The following is a 5,987-nucleotide window of genomic DNA, read 5'->3' on the forward strand; positions in this document are numbered from 1 at the left end:
ATTGCGGGGCCGGGGGGAGGGGGGAACCGCAGCGTTGCGCACAACAGCCTACCAGCCGGGTGCTGCGTCCAGGCGCAGCGCCATGATGCGTGCCGGGGAGGCGGAGGGCTGCAGCCCCCTCCCCCCGCCCAGCGCCGGGTGGGGGGGAGAAAGAGCCTCCGACCCGGGTCGCGCCCCCGTGGGGACGAGCCGGGCGCCCTGCGGGCACGTGTCGGAGAAGGCCCGGCTGTGCACGTGCGCGTGGCCCAGGCACGTGCCAAGCTGTTACGTGTGAATGAGCCGAAGTCAGGGACTGGGCAACTGTGTCGCTCCGGGCGATTCATTTTTAAGCTTCAGACACGTGCTTGCTGGTCTGTGCGAATGATGCTCTCCGGAGGGCTTTCCGGTGGCTGGAAAATACCAGCGTGAGTTTTTGAATCAACCAGCCCAAACCCTCTGTTTTTCCAGTGGTTGGAACACGATGAACGAGAATCAAGAGGAGAGTACCTCAGATCATGTGCAAAACGCGCTTTTGTGAACCCCATAGCCTGTTTCCGGTGGGGCTATTTTCGGTAGGCTCAGACCTGCCCAGACGATGAGACAAGAGGCCCTTAGAGCTTGTGCAGAGCGCTTCTTTTTAGTCTGATTGAAATTCTTTGGCTGTACGGGCCATTGCAACTGGGGGGGGCTTTTCTGTGTGCAGTGGGCTTGCAGGGGGAGACTTAAAGCATTAGATAAGATCCAGATCCACCCCAAAAGAAGAGTTTATAATAAGCAGCATTTATGCCAGAAGATAGCCACTGGGCCTGATAAGTTTGATGTCTAAAGCAAGTCACCATAAATTACCCACAAGTCTCTACCACTCACTTTCTTCCTTACATGGCCTTGTCTTCTAAGGTGTTGCACTGTCCAAATCCTTGTTTGTCCCATGAAACGTCATTGGTTTATCTCTGCCTGACCTACCTCTCAGGGGTTGTTTTATTTGTGTCATGTATTTTTATTCCAAAAGAGAAAAAATGGGGCTACACTTAGGAATGTGCCAACAAATCAAAAGAAGAATGCCAGGTGACAGCTTTAATGGTGTAGAAGGTTAAGAGCAGGTACAGTCTGATCTGGAGAAACCGGGTTTGATTCCCTGCTCTGCCGCTGAACTGTGAAGGCATATGTGGGGAATTCAGATTAGCCTGTACCTTCCCACACACCTTGGGCTAGTCACAGTTCTTCTGAGCTCTCTCAGCCCCACCTACCTCACAGGGCGTTTGTTGTGAGGGGGGAATGGCAAGGAGATCGTAAGCCCCTTTGGGTCTCCTGCAGGAGAGAAAGGGGGGATATAAATCCAAACTCTTCTTCTTTATTGTAATCTCCCTGCACAAACTTTATCATGGAGATCAGCACTGATGTTTTCCGCAGCAATTGAGTTCTGTCATTAACCCTTCATCCGAGGAGATCAGACACCCCTCCTCCTTCCACCTTGAGGTATTAAAACTGGCTGCCCAGGCAGGTAGCAGCTTGTGAATGGTGCCCTGCCCTTGACCCAGTTCCATCACTTTCACGGAACGTTCACAAAAGCTGAAAATGCTGCAGACGCGTTTCACATCTCTTTTATCATATTTAAGAACTGGCTGTTTCCTTGTCTCCTCCGCTGCAAATGCACCAGTCTGTCCACACAGGAGTTTTGTGCATGTTTTTCATCGCATTTTCTCTGGCCATGTCGAGCAGCTTTCCCTGTAAATTGTGCTCCTCGTTACTGGCACTCATCCATTTTGCCATTGCCAGCGACTGGAATTCCAGGCTCCTTGCAGTGTTGCCGGTCAAGGAGAGTGGGGCAGGAAATTTGCACTCTCCATCTTGTGCTGCTAAACCTCACTAGAGCACCCCATGAATACAGTTGGCAGCAGCTGTAGATTAAGAGAATCACCTCTTCACTTAGCATATCACTAACTGATGGAATTCAGCACTGCTTAATGCAATGATGGCTACTCGTGTTAAAATTTGAAGGATACAGGACAAATGCATGAAGGAGAAGGCTTCTCTGTAGTTATTAGGTATGATAACTAAATGAAACCTCTATGTCTGAAACAGTGTGCAATGGCTGGCATCTTAGACTAGAAGAGATAAAAAAAGCTTGAATCCCTATAAAGCTCACGGGAGTATCCTGGACCAATCACCAATTCAAAAGAGAAAGTTTGAAACTTCTCTCCTATCTCCCCCATGCTTTTAAAGATGCATAAAGCCCTTAGAATAACCTGGTTGTGGTTTTGGGATTGGCTGTCATCAAGAGGTTAACGATACCCCAGCTCCATTTTCTTGTCCAAATATCCTAGCAGTGTGTTAGAGGCCCTGAATCGCTGCCTGGCTGCTGCTGTTAATTGCCTAAGAGTGAACAAATAGGACATGAACCCAGCAAAGACAGAGGTAATGTGGTTGGGAAGGCAGAGATCTTGAAGGTCATTGTGCTCCCCACTTTCATGGGGGTGAAGGCTGACCCTTGCTGACACCATACTGGATCCAGTATTCCTGCTGGAGAAGCAATCAAAATGCAGCGTCAAAAACTGCTTTCCTCCAAAGTCTAGTCTGGAAGATGACCTCCCATCTTGACACAGCCAAACTGGTCTCCAGGATCCGTGCCACCATACACTGAGACTAGACTACTGTGATGCGTTTTGCATTGGTCTTCCCTGAAAACCAGCTCAGAGACTTGGTGCCAATTGCTGCACCTCAGCTATTATCACTAGTGGGTACACTGTCTATAGTCACTACATTGATGACCCATCAGTCACCTGGCTCAAGGTGTTGGCTATCATGTATACAGTTGTCCATGCCCCTCAGTACCCACATAGCTGTGGTGCCACCTCTTTCCCCCTTTGCCCCACAGTAACAGCTTCTCTCATCTGAACATGGCCTTCTGCAGGTGCAATGCTGGACATGGTCAAAACCACCAACAGCCTGTACACTTACACTCTCCATTGTGGCCTCCACTTTATGGAATGGTCTGCCTGATGAAATAGGTCCACCTAGCTGAGTACAAGCCTCCTCCGACTGGTTTCAGCAATGACAGCTGTTTCATCCAGCACCTGCTACCCAGAACACTTGAAGGGGTGAAGGATCAAACCTATGACCTTCTTCACACAAGGTAGCCACACTATCACTGAGCCGTGCCCTTCCCGATCACAAAATTGGGGGGATAACCATCTATATAACATAGCTCTCCTTAGAAGAAATTCCAGATACATTAATGATTAACAGTTGCCAGAAGGCAAATACCTCGCAACTGGCTACTGCAGTGATGGCGAATCTTTTCTCAACCTGACAGAAACTCAGAATATGCCTAACTTGCTTCTGCTGGCATGTCACCCCCCACCCCCACCAAAGGGAAACAATTCTTTACATAAATAAAAAATGCAGTCCAATCACGTGTGGTGCTATGCATTATATGAAGAAGGTCAAATGCTTACAAAATTGACTCAAAACAAGGAGAATAGTTGTTACTGGGTGTTGGTGAACACCTTTGACACGCGTGCAATAGGGTGGTCATCACTGAGCTACTGCATCCAGCAGTCTGCTCTTCACAAGGCATAACTTTCAGAGCACAAGACCTCTCTGAAGCATGAGCGGTGCGCCATCTTCCTCCCAGCCCACTGCAAAGGGATCAGGGAGGGAGGGGAGGTGCATCCCGATGGCTTCCTTGGGGCCTTCTAGCTGCTGTTGCCCTCAAGCAGTGGTTACTTGTGCACACAAGCTGCCTTGGCTGCCTATCTCCAGCCTCTCCTTCGACTGTGCAGCTGTTCAACTAATGCTGTATCAAGTTCCCCCATTTCCCTCTACTATGCAGTTCACGGAAAACACTTCTCAAAAAACATGAATGAACTTAATTGGGGATTGGACCCCAAGGGCACAGTCACGTGGAAAAAGAGTCCAAAGAGATGCAAACGTTAATAAATCTGTCATCCAATTTTGTAAAAAAAAAAAAAATTGGCCTGCGAAGCAAGTCATGAAGGAAGAAAAGCAATATGGAAAATCCTGAGGGGGTTCCAAGGCATTTGCAACTGTCACCTTTTACTGCATTCTGCACCTGTTTGAATAGAAACTGGTGCTTTAAACTGCTCACCCCTCTCTTGCAAAGGGGCTGGCCAAACCAGACAGATAGATCTGCAAACCTAAAGAACCTCCTCCCCTCCTTCAACCCAGCTCACTGGCACAGCATCTGCCTTGCATATAGAAGATGCCTGGTTCAATTCCCGGCATCTCCATATATTTTTTTAAAACCGGGCAGATGTTGATGTGAATAACTTCCACCTGAGCCCTGGAGGCTGCAGCCAGTCACAATAGATAATACCGAGCTTGAGGTTCTACTCTGTGTATGGTGGCCTAGCTAACCACTTTCTGAAAAACCTCAGGGGTTTCACAGGCAGTTTGCAATGCTCATGGCAGCCGGCAGCCCAAAAAGAGGGGACAAAACAGGTCCGGTTGGAGACCATCTGAAGGACCTGCTGGAACCATGATTTAGATTTCAGTTTCAGGGTTTCAAGTCTTCTGGAATGACTGAAAACCATGTTGAACCTGCGGCTGGAAAACCCTGTAACCACCATCACCCACCCCTTCAGATAACCCCCTGAGAGAAGCACAAAGGATCTTCAGAAACCAGGCTGGAAAGACATTTTAGAGACACCGCTGGCTGTAGCAGACGGCATTCAGCTGCGTGACCAAACGGCTGCCAGTCAGAAGAGACTATTATTGGGAGTAGATGGGAGCATCAGCTGACACAGTAGAAAGCAGCAGTTATGTTCCCTAAATGACATTTCCGAAGAACAGACACCTCCAGTTCCATGAAACCCTGCAGTTTAATTATCTAATTTACTCACACACCTGCCCACCAGCTCTTATGATAGATACCTGCATCATTCCTCTCTCGTATTTTTAGCCTGCCCTTTTGCCAAAAAGGCATCATAGCTGGTTCAGCTCCCCTCCTACATTTTATACTTACAGCCCCGTGATTACCAATGGCTGGCCCAAGGTCACTCCGCAAGGCTCCTGGCAACAGGGATTCGAACACAGGAGACCAGCCCCATCTAGTCGGACACTTTATTTGAGGACGCTGGCGGTCTTAGAAGAACCAAGTATTCTTTCGGCGTGTGAAAACTGCATTGTCTGTTCACCTGTCTGGAATTTGTACTTCTATTCAGGGGACTAGGCAAGGTCTGGTTTTTAAAGACCCTTTGAAAATACAGACTGCCAGGTCCTTTGCCTGGCAGAACACAAATCAGCACTCTCAATAACCTCACCCTTAGCTCTCACTCCATTTATTTGAGGGGAAAACCACTATTTTGATTCATTTTGACTTTTGATGGACAAGAAAATTAGAAGGGGGAATTAATTACAGCGGATGCTCTTTTACAGGCACTCTATTGTTTGTTCATTTTTTAAAATGGAGGGAGGTAAGAAAGCAAGATCTCCACCGTGTTGTGGTCCTACCCATTTCAATTCCTCTTCTAAATTCTTGCTTTCCTCCATCCAAACCTGTTTGCGCAGAGAACTTTTAGCCAGGCTTGGTTACCTTCTTTCACACAAAGAGCAAACCTTCAGAAATCTGCCTTCCAGGAGCTGCAAAGTCCATTGGACTTTGCTAACCAGATGCAGAATTGCACACTTTCCCTCCCACACCCATGTGCTCCGAGATCTTTCCAAAGCAAAACTCTGGCCAGCTTCTAGGAGTCCATTGGAGGTCTCTGTTCGCACACTTGCTGCTCCTCGAAGAACTGGAGCAGAAAATGTCCGTTTCCTGCCCCTCTTCTTCAGACGTCTCCTTTGTTCCAGTGGACAGTCAGACACCCATTATGCACCACGTGCAGACAGAGGCTGGCCTGGCTGGGAGGCACAACAGCAGGCGTTCTGGAACTCGAGAAATCCCCTTTGTCCTTTGGTTGCCCCTCCCTTCCCCTACTGCCTCCCTCCACCCCCCTTCCCTTACTGCCCAGATTGAGGGCAGAGGTATAAGTCACAAAGAACCG

The sequence above is a fragment of the Sphaerodactylus townsendi genome, linkage group LG01, assembly GCF_021028975.2.
Source record: "Sphaerodactylus townsendi isolate TG3544 linkage group LG01, MPM_Stown_v2.3, whole genome shotgun sequence".
Lineage (NCBI taxonomy): Eukaryota > Metazoa > Chordata > Lepidosauria > Squamata > Sphaerodactylidae > Sphaerodactylus > Sphaerodactylus townsendi.